The sequence below is a fragment of the Capra hircus genome, chromosome 4 (assembly GCF_001704415.2).
Source record: "Capra hircus breed San Clemente chromosome 4, ASM170441v1, whole genome shotgun sequence".
NCBI classification, from domain to species: domain Eukaryota; kingdom Metazoa; phylum Chordata; class Mammalia; order Artiodactyla; family Bovidae; genus Capra; species Capra hircus.
Genome location: NC_030811.1, coordinates 4,049,825 through 4,065,535, shown reverse-complemented (window position 1 = coordinate 4,065,535; position 15,711 = coordinate 4,049,825).

Here is a 15,711-nt window from a genome sequence, read left to right as displayed (position 1 = left end):
ATAGAAAGTGGAAGCAGCCATGTAGCTACCTAAAATTTGAGGCCTCAGTCTCTAAAACAGTTACACAATTGGCTATTCTGTATGACCCAGGTGTGTGGATGGCTCATCTCCCCTCACTTGGCTTCCACGGTTTGGAGATCCTCGTGGAAATGGAGACTCTTCAGACCCCTGAAGACCATAGCGACGGATCACTGGCGTTTCCCTTCCTGTGTATAACTTACATGCATCCGCCTCAGCCAGAAACCCAGTTAATATCACAGGGCAACAGTTGGCTATGCCTGAACTCCCTCTCAAGCTGGGAACCAGGAGATGACCCATCTGTGCGACTTTGGACCATCTTCAGTATCCTTCGTCCCACCACTCATTCAACAAGCACGCCCTGCCCGTTGTGCATCAGGGACGCTCGAGGCAGAGGGTCGGTGCAAAACAGACCTAGAGAAGCTGACTGTGGAAAGTGCCACCAGGGAGGCAACAAGTGGGTGTGCTGGGGCTTAGCGGGCGGGGTCAACCAGATTAATAAGGTTGGCCAGAGAAGGGTGCTGAGGAAGCAAGGCTGAATTCGAGATGCTGAGACAAGGAAGGGGCCAGCTGTAGGAGGAGGGAGGGAGGAGGTTTCCAGATGGACAGCACCATGAAGCCCAAGTCCTCACAGCAGCAGCATGTCTCAGACAGGCGAGGGACTGAGAGCTGGTCCCTGGGCTTGGAGAGGACTCGGTTTCGTCTTTTGACCAGAGAAGGATCATCGCTACTAAACAGAAAAACAGGCTGCAAGATGCATTATTCCTGGTGTGCACCAGGCGCTTCTGCTTTTCAAGTTTGACATATCCACACTTACGTCTACATCCCCATCTGCCCTGACATTTGCACCTGCATCTAGACAGACAGACACACACAAGGGCTACTTCCAGAGGTCACTAGGCTGGAGCTGCGTTTGCCAAGGACAGTCACCCCTGTATTTCCTGGTTTATAGATTTTGTATCTGCAAATTCACTGACTGGCTGAAATCCACCTGCAAACCCAAGATCAATTCTTGCACCACCTCTGAAGTCACTCACAAACCTGCACCAAGGGGTGAGGATCCTCGGGGGTCATGTACGTTCCCGGAGGTGGTCAACAGCTCGGACTGGAAACCAGGGCCCTTTTCATGGTGATCTGCTATGGTTATCACATTTTGTGGGGTTTTCCTTCATGATTCTGCTGCTGGAAAGAGGGTCCTTAAGTGCAGTGCAGAGGTGTCATCCATGGCCCCAAATATGAGGGCCTCACGGAGTAACCCCTGTGTGAGATGAACATGACTTTTGCGGCCTGGGCCTCGTGTTCAGTGTCGATAAATCAATGGCATGTGTTCCATACAGTGTCCTTAAACAGGGGACACATAACAGAAAGCCTGTGTTGATTGGTTAACAAAAAGATGGTGACCAGAGGCTCGCAAGGAACCAAAGCTGTGTTTCTTCCAGGAGCGGTGGTTGAATGTCCGCTGATTCAGTGTGTGAGACTTTACAGAACACACTACCGCAAATGACAGGATCTGACCGTAGAAGATTTTGCCTTGGGTGTGTAATAGTGGAGAAGAGTGATAAGCAGCTGGCGAAGCCAGGAAATCAGAGAGGGGGACCGATTTGAGTGCACCGATCTTTAGATTCCTGTACCACTTTCATGCTCCCCAAAGATCTGAATTAGTCACGAGACATGAAGATAAGGCGGGGCTGGATTCAGTCTCCTCTCAGGCAGTTGACTAGGCGATCCTAGTTTTCGGTACACGGGTCCCAACCCGCTGGTCCGTCTGAAGCTGGAGTGTGGTTACCTTCAGCAACCAAGTTAATTAAAAGAACGAAACATGAATTTTGAACTGTCCCTACACTTAAGAACAACCCTCCTTGGACTGAGTGGAAAGACTTTTGAGTACTACCATTGTGAACAGAATGTTGCTGGAGCTTACATTTTCCTGTGTGATCGCTTAAAAATATAATTTCTCAATAAAGACTGCATACTACACCTGAATCCATATTATTACCGTGTTCACTCAACTGTATTTAAATGAATCAAAACTCCTCATAATGGTCTCTGAGACTGTGATTTCACCACGGCTTTATTTTACAACTCTCTACTTAATTATAAATTATTCCAAACAAAAGGAAGTGTTTGGGTGCTAGTAGGCATCCTATGGGCTATTAATCCAACGGTAACATTTTGTCCTACTTGCTTCGGTTCTTTAAGGAGATGCTATTGTGCAGACACACCTGCATCCCATCTTCTCGCCTCGCGTGCCGCCTCCTTTCACAGGTGTCATCCTCAGATGGTGCCTATTTGGCCCCTCAGCTTTGGACCTTGACTATTTATACACAGAATCATGACGGACGTAAACATTTCACAGAGAAAAAGGAGCTTGGATGTCACCTAAATGCTCGTGATTTTACTGTTTTCTTTAGAACGAGCTGGGGCGGGGGGGGGCGATGATAAAAAGTTGCCTGCTCTTTGAGAACCTAATTAGGAACCCCATTAGGTTATTAACAATGCCACGGGAGAGGGCAAAAACGTTCGGGGTTCTCATCCAAGTGAAGTGCTTTCATTGAACCCCTTACAACTTCTACCCCAAGTAAACACAAGATAATTCAACAGTGATGGGCTGGTATTCTATTCATTTACTTGCTTTTCAAAAGCATGAGTTTTGGAAACAGCAAGGTCCTACTGCAGAGTGCAAGGAACAAGACTCAGTATCCTGTGATAAACCATCATGAAAAGGATGTATATGTGTATAACAGTTATTTTCTGTAAGCAGAAATTAACACAACATTGTGAAGCAACTATACTTTAATAAATTAAAAAAAAATAATTTTTAAAAATGGGGCTTCCCAGGTGATGCCTAGTGGTAAAGAGTCTGCTTGCCAACACAGGAGACGTAAGAGACTCAGGCTCGATCCCTGGGTCTGGAAGATTCACTGGCATAGGAAAAGGCAACTCAGTCCAGTGTTCCTGCCTGAAAAAGTCCATGGGCGAGAGGAGCTTAGCAGGCTGCAGTCCATGGATTTGCAAAGAGTGGGTCACGACTGAGCGCACACACACTGAACACATAAAGCATCGTGGAAAAGAATACGAAAAATAATGTATATGCGTATCACTGAGTCACTCTGCTGTACAGCAGAAATTAACACACCATTGTAAGTCGACAATACTTCAAAAAATTAAAAAAGAACATGCATTTTATTTTGAAAGATGAAGTTATTTCAAAAATATTGTATTCAGTGAATACTCAACTTTTTTTAAAAACATATTGTCGTGGACAGTGTACCTGTACACCCCAAAGTAAGGGCTACAAGTCCTCCGAGCCACACAGAGAACATCCTGGGCACCTCAAGATGACAAGCATCGCCAAGCCCCATCCCATTAATAATTCTAGCGTCCGTGGCTCCACCATGGCTCACTGAGGCCGTGACTGTGTCTCTGGTTTTCCAGAGATAAGAACATCCCTGAACAGCATATTGAGGAAATTCACCGGGTGGTTAGTCTTAGGAAACCCCAGGCACAAAGGCACAGCCACCACCTCCTGAGTGCTTGCTCTTGAACTTTAAGACGTAAGAAAACAGGATTGAAGCTGAATCTGCAAGTACAAATGGAGGGTGAAATTGGTTCTAGAGAATTCAAATAGCATGTTCCTCCTTCCTGCTCAGAATGAGTGGCTAGCAAACCTATCAACTGTGAGATCTAGTCCAAGCTCTGTGGTCAAGCATTCAAAGATCCAATCAGCTCTTTTGCTACAGAACCATTTTGCAAGGATTAGACAGGCCTGCCGGGTTAACCAAGCCAAGGTTTTCCTCCCCTCCCACCTTCCCTTCAATGATGCCCATGGCTTGGAATAACCTGAAGTGAAAGAAGCGGAGGACTCAAAGTGTTAGCCACTCAGTCGAGCTCGACTCTTTGTGACCCCATGGATTGTAGCCCACCAGGCTCCTCTGTCCATGGGATTTCCCAGGCAAGAATACTGGAATGGGTTGCCATTCCCTTCTCCAGGGAATCTTCTGGATCCAGGGACGGAACCTGTGTCTCCCGCATTGCAGGCAGGTTCTTTACCGTCTGAGCCACCTGGGAATCAACTGAAGTGTTTTTCTTATCTCTTGAAATCCTCCTGAGTCCTCAAGACAAAGGGCACAGGTTCCTCCTGCCTGCGATCTTGACCTGCCCAGTACCCACAGCAGCCCCGCCCCCCAGATTCCTGCATGGATGGCTCCGAAGGCCTGCACCCCGCATATGACACTGAACATATGTGATGATAGGTGACCCAAACGTGGCCTTATTATGGAGGAAGAACCTGGATTCAAGATTTCTGTTGTGGGAGCCTTTGCTCACCCCCGCCCCCACTGTCTGCTTTGCTTCCTTTCTGAGCACACAAAAGAATACAATCCCCAGCTCTCATGCAGGTGCGCAGGCAGTTGGGACCGCAGGCCTAACTCTGGCCTGTGGATTCTGAGCAGAAATGGAATGCCCCTCTCCAAGGAGGCAGGTGCCTGCACGCAGCCCTCTGGTTCCAGCTGCGGGGCCTGCAAGCCCAACGCAGAGGAGCAGAGCAGCACAGTGAAAACAGCTGAGTCTCTGAGTCATCGTGCTGCCCACAGGAGACTTTGCGGAAATCAAAACAGAACTCTTAGCTGGGCTAAGCTACTCTTTTGGCAATAATCTGTAAGCATAGCAAGACTCTGGGTGCTCATCCAGCACCAGCCATTAAGAAGGAACGTGGACAAGTGACGTCTACAGTCTCTGCAGGAGAAGGAATCTGTCTGACAGCCAAGCAAAGCGTTGGTTCACCCAGTGAGGCCACACGTTCTGATTTACTGTCCTTAGTGAAGGCCACAGCTCCACGCCATCACAAACAATGCTGCGGCGAAAGCTCCCGGGTTCCAAGAGAGGGGCTTCGCAACCAGGACAGGGTTTCCACGAGGCGTGATGGCAAAGTTCCGGAACTAGATGGTAGCGATGTTTGCACAACACTGTGAAGGCACTTCACTCCGTTCAGTTGCTCAGTCGTGTCCGACTCTTCACGACCCCATGGACTGCAGCACGCCAGGCTTCCCTGTCCTTCACCAACTCCCGGAGCTTGCTCAAATTCATGTCCATTGAGTCAGTGATGCCATCCAACCATCTCATCCTCTGTCGTCCCCTTCCCCTCCTGCCTTCAACCTTCCCCAGCATCAGGGTCTTTTCAAATGAGTCGGCTCTTTGCATCAGGTGGCCAAAGGACTGGAGTTTCAGCTTCAGCATCAGTCCTTCCAATGAATATTCAGGACTGATTTTCTTTAGGATGGACTGGTTGGATCTTCTTGCTGTCCAAGGGACTCTCAAGAGTCTTCTACAGCACCACAGTTCAAAAGCATCAATAAATGCACTTAAGGCTACTGAATTGTATATTTCTTTTCCAGTTTCATTTTTTAATTGAATATACTTGCTTTACAAGACTGTGTTAATTTCTGCTGTACGATGAAGTGAATCAGCAATCTGCTTACATATACCCCCTCCGTGTTAAGCCTGCCTCCCACCTCACCCCTGCAGGTCATCACAGAGCACTAAGCTGAGCTTCCTGCCAGGACATAGAAACAACCTGAATGTCTGTGATGGATGGATGGATAAAGAGGAGGTGGCACATGCCTGAAGTGGAACATCACTCAGCTACTAAAAGGAAAGAAATACGGCCACTGGCAGAGGTGTGGACGGTCCTAGAGTCTGTCATACAGAGTGAAGTAAGTCAGAAGGAGGAAAACAAATATTGTATATTAATGCATATATGCTGACTTGTATTCTTAAAATGGCTAAGACGGTAAATTTCATGGCATGTGTATTTCCCCAGGATAAGAAAGGTGGCTGACGTGCTACACTGGCTGAAATAGTTGTTATGTCTCTTAAGGACTTCGGTTTCACTTGCACTATTGACTTGCTTCGTCAACCTCTTCATCACAGAAGACACAAAAGTAAAACAGCTCAGATTTCTGCCAAATTAGTAACATTCCATCTAATGAGGCCTTTGACTATAATTAAAAAAATCACTATCCCAACTAGAAGTCCAGCCAGATCCACCGATATCAAAAGAGAGGGTCTCAATGACTTTTTTTTTCCCCCAAAATGGAACAATTCATTTATTTCCCTAAAAAAGTATATATCATGGATAGCAGTTTCTACGTCTCTGCACTGAAATAGTTCAGCTTCTCTGGTAGGGATAGTGACAATGACTGTAAGAGACGCAGATTCTTGAATTTTAAGATTATAGGAAATCATACACATACATCTACATATCTCTCTATATGTCTATATTATATATACACACACACCATTATACCACAATGTCACAAAAAAATTCCTGGGGAATTAATGTACTGGAGTCAATACATTAGGGGGGCTGTTCCACGTGTGCAGAAACAGAGCACGTGTCAGGGTTTTGAAGAAGAGGCGGCAGAGTGACGGCCAGAAGGGACGAGCAAAGCCGGTCCAGATGTGGGACGCAGCCACCCGAGGGGCAGCCTTGGGAAAGGAAGGTGTGGGGGCTGCCAGGAAGAACACGAAGGCCTTTCCTGGCGGTCAGTGGTTAAGACTCTGTTCACCCAGTGCAGGGGCTGTGGGTTCAATCCCTGGTCAGGGAACTAAGATCCCACACGTCCAGGAGCCAAAATAAAGAGAAAACGAAAGTTGGCAGACCCAGTTAGGGGGCACAGAAGGACAGCAGACGATGAAAAACCCTTTGTAAAGAAAAGCAAGGTGCCAATATGCTCTGTCACTGTGCTGAGTTCACCTGGCATGATTACAACCCCTAATTAAAATAATAAGACCCAGAGAAGGGACTCGGTGACACAAGCATTTTGTAAAGTTTCAGAAATAATAATCTGGTACCTTGAGTGACTTTACACAATCAGTTCAAAAGGCACCTGTACATTTTCAGGAGCCGAACAATCAGACTGATACAAATGAATGATGATTTGGGATTTCATTCTTCAAGGAAAAAGCTGTGGGAAAGGATTCACTCAGTCACAGTTGCATGGTTTATTGTGGCTTCCCTAGTGGCTTAGACAGTAAAGAATCCACCTGCAATGCAGGAGACCCTGGTTCAATTCCTGGGTCGGGAAGTTCCCCTGGAGAAAGTGAAGTGAAAGTGAAGTTGCTCAGTCGTGTCCGACTCTTTACGACCCGTGGACTGTAGCCCACCAAGCTCCTCTGTCCATGGGATTCTCCAGGCAAGAATAGTGGAGTGGGTTGCCATTTCCTTCTCCAGGGGATCTTCCCGACCCAGGGATCGAACCCAGGTCTCCCACATCGCAGGCAGACGCTTTAACCTCTGCGCCACCGCGATAGGCTACTTACCCCAGTGTTCTTGGGCTTCCCAGGTGGCTCAGATAGTAAAGAATCTGCCTGCAATGCAGGAGACCTGGGTTCAGTCCCTGGGTTGGGAAGATCCCCTGGAGAAGGGAATGGCAACCCACTCTAGATTTCTTGCCAGGAGAATTCTATGGACAGAGGAATCTGCTGTACTACAGTCCATGGGGTTGTAAAGAGTCAGTCATGACTGAGCGTGACTAACCATGTGGTTTATTGGGGGCAAAGAAATGGAAGAGATCATGGTTTTCCTAATATGATGCAACCTCTGCAAACGTCAAAACCATTCACATAAGCTCATTGGGTAACAGATGAACAGGTAGCATATGGTGGCAAAGAAGCACATAGCAATTCCTCAGTGCTGTTCATGCCAGCTTCTACGTGCACCTCGAGTACAGCTGTGCACAGGTGAGTACACTGCTCTCTTTATCCAGACTCCAGACGTTGCTCACATGGCATGGGGTCTACAAAGCCCTAGCTCTGTGCCCTGGGATTTCCAGCTTGCTCTGCCAGTATCTGCGCTGGTGGCAGAGGGCTGCCAATTCAACTTATTTTGCATTGTTCAGGCGCCGTGGTTCCTTTCATAACACGGAGCATCAGTCTATAACACTTAAGTTCGCAATCACTATCTGAAGGCATCTTCCACTCCCGCCTCTCTGCCTTTCCTGAGAGGTGAACAGATTTTTCTCCCTGCTATGAAGCGTGGGTGTGCTGAGCTACATCCCCTCTGAGAATTCTTCTAGCTCTAACTATCCTGTGGTTTTATAAGCTGATAAAAACTAAACGAAGGCTAGGGCTATTAGGTGGTACTTCCTAATACGTCTTAGCTTGTGTTCAGTTGCTCAGCCGTGTCCTACTCTTTTGCGACCCCATGGACTGTAGCCCACCAGGCTCCTCTGTCCATGGAATTTCTCAGGCAAGAATACTGGAGTGGGCTGCCACTTCCTCCTCCAGGGGATCCTCTCGACCTAGGAACTGAATGTCTTCTGCCTCTCCTGGTGGGCGGATTCATTACCTCTGAGCCACCTGGAAAGCCCATGTCTTAGTCTGGGGGCCCCTAGAGATAGACTCTCAATCAAGGCTTATTGAGCACAAGTAGGTAAGTTGGAAGATGATTCCCGAAACACACCAGGAGAGTGGGTAATGGAGGTGCATTGGTCCCAATCCTCAAGAAACAAACCCCACGTAACTGTTAAACGTGAACAATTTGATGAGGGAAAACACCCCCTGCCCTGGGAAGGAAAACAGAGGGTGGCCTGGAAGCTATAGACCACAATGCGAGAGCGAGGGTGAGAAGCCCGGAGCTTTTAAGGTCCAAAGATGTTTCTCAGGGCATCTCTGAATGACAGATGGCCATCAGTGAGGTTCCCCGATCTTCTAAGAGATGTTACCATCCCCAGCACACTCTGTTCGCAGCTGGGAAGAGGGAGGCTTGGTATCGCTCGAATTCCATGATGAATTCTGGAGCACAGCAGCTGCGCCTCTCCCGTAGCCAGAGTCAGCCAGTTTCCTCAAGGCCACCACGTGAGACATGAAAAGTGAAAGTCACTGAGTTGTGTCCGACTCTTTGTAACCCCATGGACTATAACATGGTCCGTGGGATTCTCCAGGCCAGAATACTGGAGTGAGTCACCCTTCCCTTCTCCAGGGGATCTTTCCAACCCAGGGATTGAACCCAGGTCTCCCACATTGCAGGAGGATTCTTTACCAGCTGAGCCACAAGGGAAGCCCAAGAATACTGGAGTGGGTAGCCTATCCTTTCTCCAGGGGACCTTCAAGCCTGACATAGTATGATCTGCTGTGTCGTATTGCTTATTCAGGACTGAAAAATGATGAAGAATACGGCCAGATCTGTAAGCTCCAAAGTTTACTATCCAACAAGTATGATTCATTAGTATGGCTGGTCACACTGCAGTGAGTTTTCTAGCCTTCGTATTAATCGTTAAAAAATAATGATGTGCACTCGTACGTGGGATCTAAAACATGACAGAAAGGGACCTACCGATGAAACAGAAATAGACTCCCAGACATAGAGAACAGAGAGGGAGAGGGGTGGGAAAGGGAAGGATTGGGAGTTTAAGATCAGCAGATGCAAACTAATATATAGAGAGCAGACAGACAACAAGGTCCTGCTGAACAAGACAGGGAGCTATATCCACTAGCCTGTGATAAAACCTAATGGAAAAGAATACAAAAAGGATACAACTTTATTGCACAATACGCATGAACAGAACACTGTAAATCAACTAACTATACATCAATTAAAAAAATTTTTTTTAAAGTGATGTGGGAAAAATCACTGCAGATGGTGATTGCAGCCATGAGATTAAAAGACGCTTACTCCTTGGAAGAAAAGTTATGACCTACCTAGATAGTATATTCAAAAGCAGAGACATTATTTTGCCGACTAAGGTCCGTCTAGTCAAGGCTATGGTTTTTCCTGTGGTCATGTATGGATGTGAGAGTTGGACTGTGAAGAAGGCTGAGTGCCGAAGAATTGAAGCTTTTGAACTGTGGTGTTGGAGAAGACTCTTGAGAGTCCCTTGGACTGCAAGGAGATCCAACCAGTCCATCCTAAAGGAGATCAGCCCTGGGATTTCTTTGGAGGGAATGATGCTAAAGCTGAAACTCCAGTACTTTGGCCACCTCATGCGAAGAGTTGACTCATTGGAAAAGACTCTGATGCTGGGAGGGAGTGGGGGCAGGAGGAGGAGGGAATGACAGAGGATGAAATGGCTGGATGGCATCACTGACTCGATGGACGTGAGTCTGAGTGAACTCCGGGAGATGGTGACGAACAGGGAGGCCTGGCGTGCTGCAATTCACGGGGTCACAAAGAGTCGGACACGACTGAGCAACTGAACTGAACTGTGGGTTAAAGAAGACTGCTTCGGAAATGCCTCCCAATGACCCCATTGGAAACATCATGTCTATGCTTCCAATGGAAAGGGCAGATCATAATCTAAATTTACACCAAAAACAGAAGAGGTTTCCTAATGTCACCTAATAAACTTGGTTACTTAACCAAATGGGTTTCTGAGCACTGTAAAAGTTACCACCTGGGTTTTTCTTGCTGCTCAGAGGATAATATGCGAGAAGGAGAGATAAACTGAAGCAAGAATTAATAAACCAAAAGAAAACAGGAGCCCCCCAAGACTAAAAAGATATACTCAGACTTCTGGCTTTAGCCCCAATGTGGAAAGAGCTTAGACATCACTGCGCCCATCCTCACATCAAGAGAAACCTGGATACACTGAAAAGTGATGATGCTTCTTGGACCCAGAAGAGAACGGCAGTGCCAGGGCACAGGGCTTCCCGGGACTCTGCAGAGATGAGGGAATCCAGGGAGGTGGGGCTGAGAGCTGCATTCCCAGAGAAGATGCCCTGGAGGCACAAACCCAGGGGACTCAGAGCAAACCTGGGTGAATGTCTAGAGGCTGAGAGGAGCAGGGTGGGGCAGGAAACTCCAAGTGGCCTCAGGGCGCCGCCCACTTGTGGATTGTACCTCCAGAAAAGAGCATCAGTGTCTGTAAGTCGTGTGACATGCTCCCAGTCACTCCAGGCAGTGGTGACAATGACGCCTGCCCCCTGATGACCGTCTACTGCCTTGCTAAGCCTCTTCTGAAGCTGAAGCTCCAATACTTTGGCCACCTGATGGGAAGAGCCGACTCACTGGAAAAGACCCTGATGCTGGGAAAGATTGAAGGTGGGAGGAGAAGGGGACAACAGAGGATGAGATGGTTGGATGGCATCACCGACTCAATGGACATGAGTTTGAGCAAGCTGTGGGAGATAGAGGAAGACGGAGGAGCCTGGAGTGCTGCAGTCCAGGGGGTCGCAGAGTCAGACACGACTGAGCGACTGAAAAACAATAACAAGCTCCTTCTACACATTGATATTTTGGAACCAGTTTCTTTACTTGGAAAATAGCACACCACCACCTACCTCAGAGCTGTGAAATCACTGGGAGAAATAATTTGTCCAAAGACACGCACCAGGGAAAGCAATGCCAAGATTCTAGACTGACATCGACCTACACAACCAAACCGCATCCACTGAGGTACTCAGACGCCCCAAATGCACCTTCACGTTTGCAGAACAGAAATGACGCCATGAGTCACTTTTTGAACTTTGTCAATGGGCAAAAGCGACAGTACTTTGATAAGTGATAGCTTATCACTTATCAGTAAGTGATGACTTACTTCACAAAATGGAGATGATTCCTATTTGGACTTGGGGCTTTAAAGAAATGACAGCGAACATCATCAGGCTTCCCTGGTGGCTCAGACAGGAAAGAACCCACCTGCCATGCTGGAGACCTGGGTTCCATCCCTGGGTCGAGAAGAGCCCCTGCAGAAGGGAATGACAACCCTCTCCAGGATTTTTGCCTGGAGAATCCCATGGTCAGAGGAATCTGGTGAAGTGGAGTCCATCGGGTCACAAACAGTCCGATAGGACTGAAGTGACATAGCAGGCACACAGTGAACATCACCCAAGGCCTGAGACAGAAATCTGCTTTCTAGCCCAGGGTACCATGGGCTTCTGGAAGCAACTCCCTGTACGGGCTGCTTCCCACAGGTGAAACCAATTCCTTCCTTCACTTTCTGGAGAACACTAAGGCTGTGAGGTTGGGAGATTCGGGAAACCGAATTATGTGGCTGGATTTTCCACTAGAATATTCCACCCCCGCCTGGATACACCTAGACGAAACTTCACATTTGGCTAAATAATATGGCTGTATCCTAATGGTCCACCGTTCAGACTTAGGATTCTAAAATGTTGCAGTGCAGTCTTCATAGAGCAGTTGCTCCTTCCTGATATATATCTATTTTTTTATTTCTCAAGGGTGGATTTTGCGTCTCTACTCGAATGCTGCCAAATTAGATCGCGACTTCCCGGGAGTCAAAAAAAAAAAGAAGAGAAGAAAATACAAAGAAAAGCCTTGGGGAGCTGCAAATACTGGCACTGCATTGAGAGGTGGGTGCACTCTGCCGCCCTCCCCACAAGCCCGCGCGGGTCACCGCAGACCCCCGCCCCGCGCAGCGCGTGGCCGGAGCTGTGGCCGGGGCGGACTCTGCCAGCCAGGGAGCCCGGTCCCGTCCCAGCTCCCCCTCCGCTTCCTCGCCTTCCCTGGGCAGAGGCGCCTGGCAGAGCCTCGCGTGCCACCTCCCGACAACCCCGGGAAGCTTTGGCGACTGCACCCGGGGCAGGAGCGGCAGGCGAGAGCGAGCGCCCGCCCGCCTGGCCCGTCTCGGTCGCCCCCGCGCCGGCCGGGCGTGTGCGGGTGCGCACGGATTGCGGCTCCAGCCCCGGCGTAGGAGGGCGGGGAGGTGTGTGCTAAGGTCGGCGCAGGAGCCGCGCGCGGACCCGTGAGCCACGCGCCTCGCAGTGGCGGCTCAGCTCCCGGGGCGCGTGGGGGCGCGTGGTTTTAGAGCTTCGGCGGCTCTCCGCGGCCCCTCTCTCCGGCCAGGGCCTGTCCTGCCTGCCCCCGCTCTCCACACACATACCTCCTCGCCTCTCCCAGGAGCTCCTTTAGGATCTGCTGGCGCTCAGGTCCGGACAGTCCTGGACTGCTTCCCGGAGAAGGCAGCCCCGGGCACAGCGCCCTCGGAGCCGCCGGCGCCGGCCCGGCTCCCTCTGGGGTCCCAGCAGCTGCTTCTCCTTCTTCGGCTCCGGGGCTTGCAGCGTTCACCCTCCCTGGGCGGGGGGTCCCTCGGAAACCTGCCGCGTGGGGGACGCCGCCCGGACGCGGCTGGACTGCCAGGACCCCACCTCGCCTCCGGGAGACGCGCCCCTCGCCACCCTCCAGGCGCCGAGGAACTTGGAGAGGTTCTAGAGCACCGGTTCCCAAGTTCCTCCCGACATGAATCAGACAGCGGGAGCCTCCAACAACGTCAGGTGTCCCCCGGGGGGGAAGAGCCACAAGGTAAGCGACCCACGACGGCGGGGCTGGCGCGGGCCCTGGCGAGCAGGTGGCGGCTGCAGTTGGCGGGCGAGTGGACGCGCGCCGGTTTGCGGATTCCGAGCCGCCTACCCCTCCTCCGTCGGGGAGGGGGTTCTTGAGTCCAGTCGGTGGACGCGGAGCGGGGTGTTGGGAGGACGGGCGGTGTTCAGTCGACCCCGGGCAGACGCCAGGCTCTGTAGGTTCTCCCGCTCCGGGCTGCCCGGGGCTCAGCCAGCCAGCTCGCTGGCAGAAGCCGCCGTTTCCCGGGATTACCGGGTTTTCGGGGAGCGGGAGAGGTCGGCGAGGGGCGGGGAGGCAGGGCCCGTGACCCCCTGGGCCCGAGCTTCCCCTTCAGGGCTTGGCCGGGGCGCACGCTCTGGTTGGTGTCAGAGACACGTACTTAATTAAGTTGAATGGGCCGCTGAGTGCCTGGGATGATTTCCAGGAAATGACTGATGTTCGGAGAAAAGAGGGCGGGCCCGGACCCAAGGAGCCTCCAGAACCTCTCGAGTAACCCAGAGCCGGAGGAACATGCCCCGGGAAGCATCCCTTTCTGCGCGCAGAGGAGCGGATACCCGCGGAGGGCTGGGTTCCGCGGCGGTCAGGTGTACCGCGCAGCCTTACCTGGCCACGGTCGGTGGCCCTCTTTGCTGCCTTGCATGTCTGTCCTCGCCTCGGGTTAGGTTGGTTTGCAGGGAAATTCCTTACCCGGGTTCCACAGGGAAGCTGTGCCGGCGTCTGTGTATCAATTGTGCTTTAAAAATATTTTGGAATATTGCTAATTTTTTTTCTTAATGGAAAGAAGGCAAGGACTTTAGATCTTAGACTTGATGTGTTCCCGGAATCTGTGCGCTGAGCTTTTGCCTTGTGTTTGCTCCACCTGTTTTTGGTTCTACGTTGTTCTACGCAGAGAGCAGCATGCGTGTTTATGAGCGTGTTATTAAGAGACGGTTCCCACTAACGTATGTTTGTTGTGGTCTGGCCCTATGTGAAGTTGGAGGGAGTAATGATATTAGATTCATCTGGTGGATAAGGGGACTCCTGGTCTGTTGAGTTACATAAGATAAGGGTTTAGGACTGAATACTTTTGTCTCAGTTAAGGGATAACCAGGATTTTCTACTCCATTCGGGCCTGGGTGAAACATATGAATCAGCAAGTCATATCTTGATCTCTGTCCTCATTAACTATGATTCAGGTAGTTATACTTTGCAGTTTATTTAATATCCTTAGGAAATGCCTTTTGAATATGGGATAGCTGGTATTATAAGACTTTTTATTAAAAATAAGAAAGTTTCACTCATCAGTGAATATGTAGTAGAGACATTCAGAAAATCATTCAGTAATTTCTTTAAAAAAAAAAATGCCTTCGGTTCCAATGGTAAAGTGGCTTCTTGGCAATACTGCAGGGTGTTGACACCAATAAAACTTTGCGGGAAGTGTTCAAACACACAGCAACATTTTAGAAGGTACTAGAAAACCTTTAGTCATAACTTAGGCATCGCCCTGTGCCTCTAGCAGGTGTCTAACAAACGCTTCATCCATATTAATTCAATACACAGTTATCATCAGTCATTTGGAGAGTGGCAAACTCCAGCTGAGTTCCATGAACCCAAATATGAATCTAGAGACCTGCGCTGTCTAGAACACAGCTCTAGTCATAACCAGTTTTCATGCCTTAGAGTCTCTGATGGTCCCCACTGCCTAACATGACACTGTGATTATCCATCTGGTGGGAAAAAAAAAAAAATTCCAGTCCTTTTCCTCCAAGAAGAATCCAGTTAAACTGTAGTGCCTCTGCCATTTTTAGATGGTATGATCGTTGGTGGCTTGTCTTGAAGGTCGCAGCAGTGAAAGGCGGGGCTGGGATGGAGTATTGGTGACTGTTCTGGGGAGAATGAGGGGCACCTACAGAGCAGGGGTTGACAGTCGACCCTGGAAAGTACTGGACAGACTGCATGAGACGCAATAGTTATAATGAAACATGAAACATTAACATCAGTTTGTTTAGCTGTAGGTTTGCAGTAAGTTTCTTTCCATTTTCTGTGCTGTTGGGGGGGGGGTTCATCTCGTCGACCTCATGGGAGGAAGCGCCTCAAGCTCTCAGGAAGGCTCCTCTGTTGGACTCTCCTGCGTGTTATCCATTTCCTGATTACTGTCACTGTCATTTCTGCTTGGCAGTTTTTTCCTGTCTTCCTCTTTTAAGGGGTGGCTACTCAGCAGTGGAGTTTAGCCAGACTGAGATGTGTTATTTACCTCCAGGTTCCTTCTCAAATACTGACCCCCCAGAACTGGGAAAACAGAGGTCCTTTTTGTAGCTTCCTTGCTCCTGACTGGGGTGGGGCAGGGGGCGGCGGCGGGGAGGTGGTCATCGGCATGTGCTGATAGCTGCTAAGGGTCACACTAAGGGTCACGGAGG